Below are 16,196 nucleotides of genomic sequence, written 5' to 3'. Positions count from 1 at the left end.
TACCCTTTATACATAGTTCTTTTTAACATACTTTCTTCCATTAGAACATTTCTTTATGTAATTGAAAAACCACTAAAGCTGAACAGTTGAGAGGTGGCAAACAAGTTTCTTTCACTGATTTTTCAAACAATAAATAATCGATACCTGTCTATAATCTAATATATCTATAATAAATAAATAAATCACCTATATATAATCTAATATATCTATAATAAACAAATAAATCGATACCTATCTATAATCTAATATATCTATAATAAATAAATAAATCGATACCTATCTATAATCTAATATATCTATAATAAATAAATAAATCGTCACCTATCTATAATCTAATATACCTATAATAAATAAATAAATCGATACTATCTATAATCTAATATATCTATAATAAATAAATAAATCGACACCTATCTATAATCTAATATATGTATAATAAATAAATAAATCGATACCTATCTATAATCTAATATATCTATAATAAATAAATAAATCGATACTTATCTATAATCTAATCTATATATATTAAGTAAAAAATAAGGATTATGTGTCATAACATGATGCGCGTCCGCGGTAAAGTGAAAAATACACACACTAAACAATGCCGGAAAACAAACTTAGCGGTAGATATTAATATGAAGACATTAAGTACATTATAAAATAATGTTATGTTGGGTCTTACACAAATATGATAAGAAAGTATTGATTGGATTAATATGACTCAGTATATGATTTAGTAGAGGGTTTTTGTAAATATGACGACTAACCCTAGTATTTACTGACAGGTCCCATGCATTTCAGTTGCTCAACTGTACAACATATTTGGTATGTTGCTTAATAATTCTAAATACGACCGGAAGTTAGCGACATTGTCTTGTCATATGTCACGTACTGCACCAGAAGTCAGTGGCATATCTAGTAATTAACTTCAGAGGGGTGTTCTGAAAACCTAAATGATAAAATTACATTTCACTACAAATATTTACAAATCATGTCTGTCACTATATGGATGTGGGTCCCTTCGCAGCAAAATATTTGTTTTATAATTTCATTTTACCACAACAAAGACCTGTACGTCGTATGTCGTACAGTAAAGGTGGAAGGTGGAGGGGGAGTTTGAAACCGTGTCATTTAGTTAAATTGGGTCTGCAAATGCGGTTAAATAAAGCCATGAGACGTCTCAGGGCAGTCGCATCTGCAATGACAAGGTACGAATTGAACAGTCGGATAGATGTTATTTTTATCTCCACTCACGCGTTAGAAATGTCTTGTTTATGACAGTGAGAGTGTAGGCCTGCATTATGTGGTATAAATATGCAGATGATTACCTAAGCCATTTTTGCGTCCTAGTATCGCCGTTCTAAAAGCACTGACATAACTTAAGCTTATCAACTGTTTTTGTTATTACAATTATTACAGCACTTCGCAGATTTTAAGGCGTACTTTTGTACATTTTAAAATTTCTGAAATCGGGTTGCGTCTTAAATTTGGTGGCTTCTAAGAATCGATATAGCGTTCCTTTTCCTGAAAAAAACTATTACTAAATCGAGAGTGCGTCTTGCAATCGATGACGTATTAAAATCGAGAAAACACGGTAACTGAACATGGAAGAACGTATGAGACAGAAAATATTACTGGTATTTTACAATAAATTAATTAACTTTAGAAAAAAATACAAATAGAAATATGTACCCAGAAAGTCAGAAATGGTGGAAAATGGGCATTTGGAGATTAGGGGAAATATTTAACAAGGGATGTGTTCTATGTGCAAAAAGTAAGGAAACCAGAAGCTGGGGAAAGGAAATTATAGACAAAAGATTCACAAGCATTAAGCCAGAAACTGAAATTAGAAAGATAACGAGAAATTAAGATGATGATAAACTGCAGAAAATTTGATTATATTTAAACAAACAAAGAGAATGGAGAGGATCAGAAATAAATCATAAACAAAGATGAGAGATAGCAGTTAAATGAAAATAGAGAATAAAAATGTTAAAAGAAATATAAACACAGGATCCGTCAGAAATATCAGATGGTTTTCGCAATTACGATACATCTGGGGTGATATAGTTAACTTACTTTTGAAGTTGGATCTGAATAATACATGAACAGATATTTCCTTTAAATTCTTATTACTCTTATTTCATGAAAATGAAGCCAGTCAAATTAGGTTCGTCAGATCTGGTAACTAATTATTTAAAACCGTAAAGTATTTCTACCGGATCCTGTAAATACAGATAAAAGATTATAAACTAACCAACAGACTTAATAAATGTTAATGCCAATAATCTATTATTATTCGCTTTCGCTTTCATCTCTTCCATACGAGCTGCTTGCCTAGCCAATAATATTCCCCTTGCTCTGATTATATTTGGCTTATTTAACGACGCTCTGACTACATAGCGTCGGATGAGAGATGATTAATGAATGCTTAATTGGAAAGGATAAGGAAGAAAGCGGATGTGTCTTAATTTAACGTTTATCCCGGTATTTGTATGGAGGTAATGAGGAAAAATTAACAAAAATCCTCTCTAATGACAGCTTGCTCCCAGGGTGACATTTCAACCTGAAGCCTTCCAAGAACGAAGCAGGTATGCTAACCACTAGGTTAGGTAATATATTATAGTTTTGTATGTTCTAATCTTAATGTTTCTAGGTAGCATATATCTCCATTAGCGGTCAGTGACTAGGTTTAAATACATTTCGGCTCCAATATGTCTTCTATCTCTTCCCTGGTTGCGAAATATGCTTTTTCCTCTTGGATGATATTTCCATACCCACCACGGTCCATTCATTCTGTATGTGACAGCTATTGTTTTATATTTGTTGAAGAAAATTTAGAAATATATATGTATGAAAACTGGAGAAAAGTTTGGTCCATTTATCAAGAGTGGAGTTGTATATGTGTTTGATAACACAGGACAGGCAAAGGCATGCAATGTAAATGTTTCTGGATTATTATCTTATTCATTAGTTTAGTTACTAATTCCGTATTATTTTCGTAGTTTTACTTTCTTATAGAGTTTGTTTATGAACTTTCTAGTCCCAATCGTCGGAAAGTGGCAAATGCAGACCAAGAGCTTGGCCACAATCCAATATTCTGTCGCGTATTTTTACAGGAAGTAAATAAAACATTTGCCAAATCTTCTTCGGTTTCTCCCAATTCTCTGCAAGGAAAGCGTGCAGGTCGCCATGTTACCGTCAAAAGGGAATTATACAATTCTCTAATAAACCACTCGAGGTTTAGGTCTTCGACCTTACAAACGATTGTATCAAATTTCAACATCTGCAATGATCTTTCACTAATGATGCTAGAAGGCAAAGTGTTAATGAAGCTATTTATTCACAGTAGTCCTATCAGTATTAGTCCATATGTGTCGTATGAAAGTTGCGGTTAAATTTTGGCTCTAAAAATTGTGACAAATCTGGGTGTAACCGACACGGCACTGAAGCTATGAGTTTGAATTAATTGCATTTTCTTCTGATGACCTACTTTCTTCGCCGGATGTTGTTTTATATTCGGTAAGGTCCATTGTTCTAGACAAAGATATCAGCTGATCTCACTAAGGCATATGATACGACATTGCAGCAAATAGAACATGATTTTTTCCTCTCTCCTTCAATTTCACATAGTGATCGTATTATTTTTCAATAGCGTTCTACAACCAACTAAACTAATGGTGTTAATTAGACATCGAAAAGAATACACTATCAGTGATAATGTGGATCCTATTTCTGGGGTATTGTATCATGAAGATATAGGAAGAGATCTTGATTTTACCCAAGTCACTTCGTTTAAAAAAACTCAGAGAGTACGGACCTCAACATCGCCAATGCAGCACACATCTGCATTGCTATCAGAGAGATACAGGATTTACATTAGCGTTGGATCGACGTGAAAACCTTAAATTTTCTAAAACAATGTTGGTAAAAAAAATTCGTGGCGTATTTGAAGGTTTTTTTATCACAAGGGCGTCGAAAGTGGGAGACGTGGGACGGAGTGATTCTCCTCCTCACCCCCCCCACCCAACACAGCGTTTAGAAAACATGGAAGTTCATATCAAGTTGTCCCATCAAAATTCTAATACTTCTGACTTCACGTAACACAACGACAGACAAAAAAGTTTGTGACCTATAAAAAAGTCTTCCCTGAGATCTGGGGCGTCGCTGAAGATCAGATCTCTGTCGTTACCAGGAAAAAGTTCCAATTATAATATTCTTCACATTTTATTCTGTCTTCAGCTGTAAATGTTTTAACACTGGTGGAAATTACCGACACTGACCATGCACAAGAGACCAGACAAAGAAGTAAGATGCGATAGCAGACGGATCCACTCAACAATACCTCTAAACCGGATGGAGGTGAGTTGTCAGTTTCACGCTCCGGCCTCTTCACTCCTAGTAAGCTCTAGTTGAGGGAGTTCTCAACCACCGGCCCTACGACCTATTTGCGGCCTTTGTACATATGTAGCAACGCTATGCCACCTTTGTGGATGTAAATAGCTACCTGATATTTTAAAAAAACAAACATTTTTGTTAATATAATCAGTATTTGGCAGAACCTGCAGGTATGATCAACTGTTCACCTTCAAGAACTATGATATATTTTACTGTCGAATACGCGGCACGATACAAGCGAATCGCAACAAAAGAAATCAGACTTAATTCTGAAAGATTACTGAAGAAAAATCTGTGTCAGATAATCCACTAATGACTGATTTTGTTACATAAAATTACTGAGTAATACGTTAACCTGTCCACAATAGTAATTTATTAATATTCTTAATAAATTACTATGACGCTTCTATAAATTGTCCTAATTTATCATTGTCATAATCTGGAGACCAGCGAGTCAATAGGATAGATTGAATGTGACCCCCAAGTCTGAAAAAAAGCTGCGAACCCCTACTTTAAATAGAATGGGTAAACCAGTTGAAGAGGGAATTAATTCCTCTGATCACACCGCCACCTGTTCAATCTATATTTTATCCCGGAGTAGGAATCCGAATCATAAGTAAACATAAATGCAAAGCTATCTCTGTGTACAGGAACAACGTGATTAAGTCCTAAGTAGGGAAAACTGATACAAGGCCGATATTACTGGATTTCTGATGTTTGACCATCGTATAAGATTCCTAAAAGAACTCAAAGGTTCAGTGACTTAGTTACGAACAACTGAGAACGTTCTCCTGATACTTTAACTTACGAACAGAAACATTCAGTTTCCGTAACGTGTTCTTTAACGAATATTAGGCGATGGACAAGTCTCGAAATCCACTAAAATAACTGCAGCATACCATCTTCAGAACCATTTAGAATTCATTTATATAAGGCTCTACGTATTCTAGATCTGTCAATAGGGTGGAGATGTGTGGTAAGATTCACGTCCCAGGCGCAACTGCGGGATCTACTGAACAGGAAGTCGTGATGTGGCGACACTCATCGGCATAGAATCGAACCCCAATCAGCCGTCGTGCAGCCAGTCACTTTGTCTACTGAGCTCATCTCGGTTCAAAGTCGTTCAATCATAGTTCTTTGTGGATCTTCGTGACAGCAACTAAATAATTACGGATGACGCCGCCTGACAAATCAACTGAGATAAAATATAACAAAACTATAGAAAACGGTTGTAGAAAGAGATGGACAACATTCGTATCCAGTCTGTTGAAGGACTGGAATCCTAACTCTGGAAATGACCGTCTCACTCAGTGACAATAACCGAACATGACGTAATATATGAAGTTTGGCAACGCAGCGGTTACCTTCTCCTCTCCTCCCGTCCACGCTAACAGGTAGATTAACAACAAAAGAACAGAATGTGGCGCTTGAGAGATCAGTTCATGGTCAGCAGCCAGCTGAGCTGTGTGTGTAGTGCTGAGTTCAACAGTCAACAGCCACAACAGGTGAGAAGGGCGACCCAGATCGCTCAAATTTCGCTAGTCCGTACTCTTCGCCTCGGGAGGGCTCTGTAGCTTCCTATTCCATAAAAATGTACGTCTCTTTTGCCATAAGAACACTGATCTTTATGAAAGGCGTTTGCTGTTGGTTAAATAAGGCAGTTCTTCGGCGTAATGATTAAATATACTCTACGATCCAACAAGGAGTGAGGCCTGACGATACTTCACTGTAAAATGCTCCATTTTACTACATTTTTCTTAATGTTTTCCGTTGGACTACGGTTAAAATTTGCAGTTATATTTTAATCACCAATTTAATTTCTGTGTTTGCCGGTCCGACAATCTTAAATAAAACGTTTAATAAGTACGATTAAAGGTTTACGTTGCTGTGATTACGAGGATGGCTGTCTTCTGGGTTGTTACGCCGTACAGTCTGGCAGAAGTCATCGCCCTGATGATGGAGGCAGCATGGACCTCTGAAATGTTGATAAACTTCTACCAGACTACACGGCACTACAAACCATCTCCAAAACTTTTCATGGTGCAATAATTTGTATAAAATAAAAATATATTCTTCGTTAACATCTGTAACTGTTCGTGTGGAATGTTTCTTTTTCCCGACAAGGTGATTTGCCGTTGGTTAACAATGCACACATATATAATTGTTGGTGTTCTACAATTGTGTTACGCCAGACCGGAAGCATGAATCCTCAATCCCTGGCTGCACCAGGAAAGCAGTCAGCTGTCACTACAGATATGAATACAAAAGAAAGGATACGTAGAAATTATTCTTATCCCTTTAAAGCCTAGTGGTAACTGTATGTCCCACCTGCTTTATCAGTCAATAAGTCTGCAATTTTATTTCGTAATTCGTTTAGTTTCAGAGTAAATAACCAGCATTAAGTAACACTAGCGTTTAATTTATGGTTCGGACTCAATTATTAAACATTATATGCATTAACTTTACTTTAAAGGGTTACACTTCAAAACCTGTTTCTCGTCACAATACCACGAAGGTGTGTAAGTACGTATGTATACGTAAAGATCCATTCACTTTGAGTCTTGGTACTGGGCAGATGTGAGCTGTCAGTTACATTATTAACTATAAAGCTTATACAATAATGATACCAACTGGTATCTTATCCGAATACTTAAATTACATTTATCTATCTTGTTAAGTAGGTGCCACGGTGGCCTTGTAATCCTGGTGTCTCGGGTTCGATTCCCGGCGGTGCCCGAATTTATAACTTGTGTTGGGCAAGGCCGTGGTCTAGGCAACACGGAGTTTTCCTCCGGGGGCTTCCCCGGTTTCTCCGTGGCATCCCAACAATTACTCCATTCACACACAGAAGAAGGCAATGGCAAACCACTTCTGGATCATCTGCCAAGAACGTATATGAACAGGTCCCAGTCCGAGAAAAGGATGGAAGGATCCTGTTCATATGGACCTGTCGCCAGACAGAACACTAATAATAATAAATAATCTTGTTAAGTAAGCACCTAATATAATCGCAGAGAATCTGAAAGTGTTTGTACAATAATTATTGAGGTTAAGGACAGAAATATACACAAAAGAATGGTGCGGTTTCAAAAGTTACCCCAACTGAATACCAATTATAACTTTTGAAACCGCCCCATTCTTTTGTGTATAGCCTGTATTATTTTACGTCTTATGCAAGAGGAAATGAGATTAAGTCTGTGGTGATCTCCCGCGTGTAGAATCTACAAAACTACTTGACTGGTTACAATAAAATATAATGATTTATTTGGTGTCGACACTTAATGTTTCCGAGCTAATTTAATTTTTGTTCTCAGCGTTTAATATAAACCCTGGTTTGTACAAAGCACAAATGGATTTTCTAAGAAATGAACTCAAAGTACAAAAAATTACATTCGCCTGTTAAATTTAGATCAAATTAATACCTACAACTTTATTTGATGTTTTTATTTATAAGATAAATATATAAGAAACGACTGTTCAATGTGAATAGTTTTGTAACAACGTATGTCACTGTTAAAACCTGAACTGAGATCCGTCACTAATTTCGTTCATAATTTTTCAGGTTTTAATCAAGCATTATTCTTAGTTAATTCAGTTGAATTCCAATTCAACAACAGTATCGTCTATGTGGAAAATTTTGATATGTGTTATTAAAGACAACGACCTGTACAAAATCGCCAGGAAACTAATTTCTTACTCGATGTAGTATTCATAGCTTTGCAATAACGGTCAATGGCTAAATTTCAATTGGCTTCCTTTAATAATTACGTTAAAAATCTTTCATACTTTAGGTGCACTATCTATATAACTTGACCTCCCAAATTTTTCAGCTGGGTTTGAAAATATATCTGTATTAGTAACAAATTTAAGTTCAAGGTCATTGAAGCTACAGTACCAAAAATCCGCAAGGAAAAATATATTATTTTATAATAAACACTGAATAATCAGTAATGTAATTTATTTAAGATTTAACTTGAATTATACACCAACAACTTTGAGGGTACAAAGTTGAAGAGAAATTATATCTGGGGGCACGCGAACAAAAAAGTTTGAATACCATTGATATAGAGTAAGGAAAGTCCGTAAGAGTTGGTTCTTTTAAGCATGCATCGTATCAGACTTTGCTTCATGGCAGTGCAGTGCTATGGGAAGTGCTGTACTTTTTGTGCTGCACATTTCATCTCTCATTAGCCCACTTTCCCCACTGCAGAGCAAGGTTTATGAGATCGCCCCGTCCAATTTTACCTTTGTTTCTATGTAAAAAGAGAACTCTAACTAGTTAACCTGTTTTCATGAAATTCGATATGAAGGGCATGCCTTTGAAAGTAAAACCATCACTACACTTTCTAAATGCCTACTTTCAGATTGTACAAATCTGGCGCCAGTAATGTTGAAGATTTCTGTCTTCTGGGTTGTTGCGCTGTGTAGTCTGGTCGATGTTTACCAACGTTTCAGAGGTCATACTGCCTCCATCATCAGAGTATGAAGATTTCTGTCTTCTGGGTTGTTGCGCTGTGTAGTCTGGTCGATGTTTACCAACGTTTCAGAGGTCATACTGCCTCCATCATCAGAGTATGAAGATTTCTGTCTTCTGGGTTGTTGCGCTGTGTCTGGTAGATGTTTACCAACGTTTCAGAGGTCATACTGCCTCCGTCATCAGAGTATGAAGATTTCTATCATCTGGGTTGTTGCGCTGTGTAGTCTGGTCGATGTTAACCGACGTTTCAGAGGTCATACTGCCTCCGTCATAAGAGTATGAAGATTTATGTCTTCTGGGTTGTTGCGCTGTGTAGTCTGGTCGATGTTTACCAACGTTTCAGAGGTCATACTGCCTCCGTCATCAGAGTATGAAGATTTATGTCTTCTGGGTTGTTGCGCTGTGTCTGGTCGATGTTTACCAACGTTTCTGAGGTCATACTGCCTCCGTCATCAGAGTATGAAGATTTATGTCTTCTGGGTTGTTGCGCTGTGTAGTCTGGTCGATGTTAACCGACGTTTCAGAGGTCATACTGCCTCCGTCACCAGAGTATGAAGATTTCTATCTTCTGGGTTGTTGCGCTGTGTAGTCTGGTAGATGTTTACCGACGTTTCAGAGGTCATACTGCCGAAGAATCATCGCCCTGATGACGGAGGCAGTATGACTTCTGAAACGTCGGTTAACATCGACCATACTACACGACTCAACAACCCAGAACACAATTATCTATCTATTGGCCCTACAAATAGAGTAGGGATCAGATTTATAGAGGAACGTATAGACATGTTTGAACTTTCATTTAAATTATTTTTCTCTGTTTAATTAAGTAAGTATTGAGCATTAAATTGGTGCTACGTCTTCTATGGAATTATTTTAATAATAATTACCATATATCTGAGTTGAGTAGTCTTCAGTTGTAGAATAAATTGGTAAAATAAAAAAATATTTGTCGAACTAAGAGTGTAGATTAGAATAAGTACTGAAAATGTAGGGGTCACAATGGCCGCGCTTGGTCACTGGGACCGTGGGTTCGAATCACACTCAAGCCATGGATGTTTTTCTGTGTTGTGCTGTCCTGTGTACAGGCACAGGCCTTGCGACGGGCTGATCCCTCATCCAAGGAGTCCTACCAACTGCCTATAGATCAAGCCAACGAAAAGTTGGGACCCGCAGTGCTCAGGCACTTGAAGAACGGGTCGTTCCCAGTATCCCAGTGCTGAAAATGTACACTCATCAGAAACATAAGATGCGCATATATAATGTAATGAAAGATGACCACCTTCCAAACACTAAGCCGAAATTGTGTAACATATTTGTCCGAAATACAAAATGAATTACCCGTAACCCTTTTAATTGTTTATCGGATTACCGTAAATGCCAGATTTCGTACACTCACTTGCAGTTTTTGTCATGACTTATGCCGATATTTTAGCGTTTAACTGCTGCCATGTTCTAGTCTTGTGCGTGGTTAACAGTGTTTTCACACAAGACTTGTCCAGATACCTAAACGAAATTAACTGAAGTGAGTTGATGGAGAATTCTGGTAAATTTGTGTGCAAATTAAGAAGAGCAATGCACTTTTTCTGTCCATAGATGAGGTGAACGCCTTTTTAAAGATGCTTACACAGAAATAAATAATTACTTTAACATTAGAACATACAGAAGAAGTGCAAGAAATTCTGCTTTAATTTTTACTACTGTGGATGTAGTTTTAATTTCGTGACGGACAAGACAACATGTTATAACTACATATAAGCGGAATGATAATATTAAAAAGGATCTTTTCCGATATAATCTGTGCAGAAGTGGAGTGAATAGAACAATCTCAGTTTTTAGGGTCTACTAGTAGGCTCAAGACTATATGACAGTGTTTAACCTTCGGGTTCTAAGGGAGTTCATTGATAATCTGGGTAATTGTACACGTTTCAAGAATGAGTCTGCACTATGTAGTAAGAGGGAAGAGGCCACTTGGAAGATCTAGGTGTAGATGGCGGGATACTGAAGTGGATCTTCAGGAAATAAGTTGTGGTCTCAGGATGACTCCATGACGGAATTCTGTTTTTTTTTTAATTTTTTAATAAAATCTTGGTTCCACAACTACGGAAGTGTGTTTCATGAATAGTTTAATATTTGCATACTACTTGCGAAATGCCTCGTACAAAGAATTTATGAAGTGATTCTAAAGGTTTGCGACTACGTTCTAGCATTACTATACAGAATGAAAAAAATGTTCCTGCCCACCATTAGAACATTGTCAACATTCGGCCATTTTTTTACAGATCAATCAAAGACGGAGACAAAGCCATCCTTCAAAATATTTAAAAAAAATACAGACAATTTAAAAAATTCAAATAAAACTTACCGATAGAGTTAGTTAGTCGGTCATATAAGTATAGGGAAGAAAGAAATGTGTTAAAGACTATAGAAGCCTACATTTTAGCCCTCATTTCGTGTACTATTTGCTGTCAGAATATAACTTGTTTTTTTTCTATACCCGACAAACTAACGGGATTGTTGTTTAAGCTGGAAAGCGTCTCAAATTAAAGCGTAGCATAAATTTGCATTCACTGCCTCAGATAATGACTCCATATTGGCAGAAGGCTATTGTACTACTCCCGTTACCATGCCACCCCACTTGGGCGTTAGAAAGCTGATTTAGCCCAATTGGACGTAACAAATGAGAGTCAACATGTAACTGCTCTGGCGAGAAGCGGGCCTTGAAATCCTCCACTGAGACATGGAGTATACTACACACAGAAACTTACTTCGGTTATTTAACCGTTGATGATTGCTATCTTCTGGGTTATTGAGTTGTGTAGTCTGGTAGAAATCTACCATATTACACGGCGCAATAACTCAGAAGACAGCAATCTTCAGACTCACCGCTGTAAAAACCTCAAAGCCTACATATTTAACTGTTCTATATCAACTGCTGACATTACTTATCATAAAATAAAACGACAGAATCTGATAACGATGCTTATTTATGGATGAATTTAAAGGAACTCGTGAAACAAGTTCTGAGAAGCTAGCAGTTACTCAGCTGGTCAAGAATATTCTGGAACTCTAAAGTTCATTACAGTAACCTTTAAACTATAATGAACGAGATTTTAAATGTGAAATATAGGCTCGACAGTGTACCATATCCTGTCAATGATGAGCTAAAAAGGATGTAGAAGGATCGATCGTGGCCTATTTTAAAGCTTTATTCAAGAATATGCCCAGAATGTAACCTGGGAACTCTGAAATCCATCCAATCTGTAACCTGAGTGGTTTATCAATATGAGACCGATGTTGCGTCAATACCATCAAACTCCTCTTAAGTCGCCTGTCTGTTATCCACTTTATCCACTTATCTATCATGCGTATCAGTGATACATTACTTCGATGCTTGACATAAGTTCGATCAGACAGTCATATCAGCTTGATGCGTGATAATTTTATCTTATAGGTATTAAAACCACAATATTTATCGCAGATAAGGTAATTTGTAATTACAAAAAAATCCGTATTTTAGTCAAACAGCACACTATTATTTACAAGTCAAACAGTGCACGTTCTGGCATTGCCAGTATCTTTCTGATAATCTTTCTGGTTTACATGTTTTAATCTCTGCGAGTCACTTTCAGAATCCTTTTTATAAATACAGTCTTTAAGACACGGTTTGATAAACTGTTTTACGATGTATAGGCTTATTTGTAGCCAAACAGCATGCAAACTCAACTCTCATTTTTATAAGAAGTTAGTTCCGGAGATGAAATTTAATTTTAAATCCAAAAATATCCCAGTAGTGTTACATTATCATGGAAGTTTGGGTTACGAGGGTGGATGGTGGGATGAGTCAGCTGGGCCCAGAAGCCATTACTCAAGATTACCACAAACGGTTGCGTGTCATCAAGAAAGCACAGAACCACCCATAACAATTTCATCACACCAAACTTATTGCTTCGCTCCAATCTAGCTACGTAACAAACACTCCAGTTAAAATAGTTCTAAGATAAAAACATTAAAAAGAATGAAACACAAACTTCCTCGTTAGATAATTCTCTTAATCACTCATTTTATTCATCTGCCTGTGGAACAAATAATTTCCTTAATACTCTCTTTTCCAATATTTTCCATTTTTGTTCTTCCCTCGAAAGAAAACTCTAATTTACGACAATGAAAATAGCGTATGTGTATTTACGTGCATACATTTATGTATTCGCTATCAGATTTAGGTACGTAGATGAGACAGTAACTCATTTTTAACGCAATTATATTTTTTGAAAAAAATTCCCTTGAAGATTTGTTGTGAATCTTACTTTCAGTTGGCGATTTCTTACGTATTCGAATGTTCAAACTTACATTTATTTATCTATTGTTATATCATAACTTTCTCCCGAATATGGTTACCAACGAAATATTCTGTGATAATTACTTTTATTATAACTGTATATTTCAGGATTTGGGGGGGGGGGATCCACATTTAGTCCATGTTCATCCCAAGATAATCCAGACATAAACCACACCTGTTAGGAACCAGTTTTGCGTATCTTACTTCTAGTAAGATTCTTATTCTCTCAGCTGGCTTCCTGGAATGTTATATCATGTGATTTGTCATTTTGTGCGCTTTTATTAAATTCGGAAGCACAACCTCGTAATAACATTTAATTAATGTCTTGATCTGACTGCTTTCGAAACACCGCGATACATTGTCAGGTGTATAACAATTCTCTTACTTTAACCCCCTAGAGACCAGTGGTAACTATATATACCACATGCTTTAACCACCATTAACGCAGCATTCTGTACGTATGAGTTTCGTATGATTCTCAGTGGAAACGGTCATTATTTATTTAAATGTCTTTAACCAGTTGTTTTCTTCGCGGTAAGGACTGAATTCTTAAATATTATTTAGAAGAACTTTGGCATTAAAGGGACAGCAGTTTGGAATAATCTGACTCTCTCGAATCACTTAGAAGAACCCAGTTATAGTTCTACAATCACTAAACTTATAATGAAAGAAAATGCACTAATTTTTAAAGAACACTGTCATGTTAGTAAAACTATTACATCTGGCGTGGAGGATAAGCCTGTACCTATTTACAGAAAAGTCTATAAAGAAAGTCATAGTATTAAAATGACTACATCTGTAATGCAGATAACGTTACTTCCTAATTACAGAGAAATCGTTAAATGTCGATATAACAATTACATGTGCGTTAAACGAAATGTCACAACTATTTCAGGACAAAGATAGTTATGGTATAATCATTACATCTGGTGTGGAGGAAAGATACCCATCTAATTCCAGATGATGAGTCATGGTGGTATAAAAGTTAAGTCTATTCTTGAAATAGAGAAAATATTACGACAAATGATATTTAAAAGAACTTAATCGTGATGATATAAACATGCCTCTGTTTCCAGTCACGAAGTTTACCAGACAAATAAGGTCACAAATTAGAGACGTGTTCTTTATTTTTTAAGAAGCATGTTTTTATTTACCTGAGAAAATAACTAAAATTTTATTTTAAAGTAAACGCTGCTTTTAAAGATAATATAATCCAGCATATTTATATTCTCGCTACATGAAGTTAAGAAAAAAATTTGTAGACCTTGATATGGTCCTACGATGTACTTAATGCGACCAAAGCCTGCGGTTAAGGGCATTCAGAAATCAAAGGGAATATAACAGTCATGTTGGTAAAACTGACATTTTGAAAATAAAAAAAATTCTCAGTTCTGTGGTTCAGTGGCACTTCATGCACTGGAACGCAGAGAACTGATTAGATAAAATGCATCTCTAGCCAGCTTAAACCAGCCGATATTAGCCATATCGTTCAGGCTTACGTTCCCGTCTGTTTGCGCAGGCGCAATTAGGTGATATATTTGCGTCTATTAGCTTATCAATAAAGACTGTTTCATAAACTTCGTTAACGTGACAAAACCAGTAACGATTCTAATACATTATAAAATGCAAGTTGAACGAACTGTCAGATACGGAGCCGTTATAACATTATTAGCGTTACAACACGACCTATTTTACGCCGAACTGAAATTATCAGACATTCTTAAAGTGCATTTTATTCGATCTGCCGCTTTACAAGAAACAGAAGTTCCTAACCTTGACATCTGTTAAGGTGACCAGACTTTTTATAACTTTAAATTAAGTGAGTTGATTTGGCAGAATAAAACCACTAGACCAGGTTGGCGAGGAAAGATCAATTTCTGTGCCCAGGGTGCATAAGAAATAAGGCAAACTGATCATGTAAACACCTGTTGACAATCGTGTTCCGAGTGTCATCATCCTGGAAAACTGACATTTTATTAACAATTTTCCTCACACTGTTTAGTGTGTAAAGCGACATATCTTAATTATTTCTCTCTAAATTCATACGTGAACAATTTTATAATGTTTATTGTTAACAATGTCCGTAAATACGCGCGCTCGTATATTGCAACATTACGATGCATACATGTCAACACAGCTATGTATTGCGTATTGTACCATCTGGTGGATGAAACAGGTACTGAATACTGATTTTCAATATTTGTTAGCGAAGTCAGCAACAAAACTACATACGTGTTTGTATAACTTATTTTGTTTGTTCTTTATTTCATAACATTTTGTTAACTGCAGATATTAATACTATAGAATATATATATATATAGAAGATTCATGAGTTTGAGACTGAAGAAAGCGAACGTGATATATTGTATTGGAGTACTGTTACATTATTTGAGAAAACCCAATATAAGCCTTGTTTTTATTATATACATTCCTGGACGAGTTTCGTACGAGGGCAAATGCAAAGCAAGATTCAAACTCATGGCATGGAAAATAACCATTTAACAAAAATAATCCAGAAGGGAAGCAATTTTAAACTATTAACTATCAGTTGAAAAGTTCATTGCATTATTAGTTTCTGACCCACAAACAGCAATGATACATATCCTCCTATAACCAACAGCATCCAGATCTGGTATTACGTTGCTGTGTGCCAGACGGTCTGACCTGAGTTAAGCGACGTTCAGTGGGTCCGTTATTCAAGTTCACTATTAGATAACGGCGACATTACGGGTTGTAGCGTGAAGTGAAGAGAGCTTATTCACTGCCACCTACAGAATGCAGTGTGAACGAGAAACAGGTGACAAACACCGCTCGACGAAACGTGCTGAGAAACAATGAAGTGGACGGAACATGACAAGAAACACGAGAGATGCAAAGGAGGTTAAACGTTTAGTGACGATGATGCAGAGCAGGGTTTATCAACCAGTGGCCCGCAGATGTATTTTGTGCGGCCAACATACATTTTTGTAATACTGTACGTATCAT

The 16,196-nt window shown here is 36.4% G+C and overlaps 2 protein-coding genes across 9 annotated transcripts in view; one reads left to right on the top strand and one right to left on the bottom strand.

The window, feature by feature from the left end:
- Nucleotides 1–16,196, bottom strand: part of dysc (whirlin protein dyschronic) — a 250,246-nt gene that overhangs the window by 25,997 nt on the left and 208,053 nt on the right. The window lies entirely within an intron of this gene.
- Nucleotides 5,832–16,196, top strand: part of LOC110832167 (uncharacterized) — a 33,765-nt gene continuing 23,400 nt past the window's right edge. Inside the window, exon 1 of the mRNA XM_087353909.1 lies at nucleotides 5,832–5,903. The gene's annotated coding sequence lies outside the window, so the exon portion shown is untranslated. The remainder of the gene's footprint in view (nucleotides 5,904–16,196) is intronic.

Source organism: Zootermopsis nevadensis, unplaced genomic scaffold (assembly GCF_977971745.1).
Source record: "Zootermopsis nevadensis isolate Lab colony 2312 unplaced genomic scaffold, Znev_1.0 Znev_ptg000022l, whole genome shotgun sequence".
Lineage (NCBI taxonomy): Eukaryota > Metazoa > Arthropoda > Insecta > Blattodea > Termopsidae > Zootermopsis > Zootermopsis nevadensis.
This window is presented reverse-complemented; position numbering and strand designations above follow the sequence as displayed.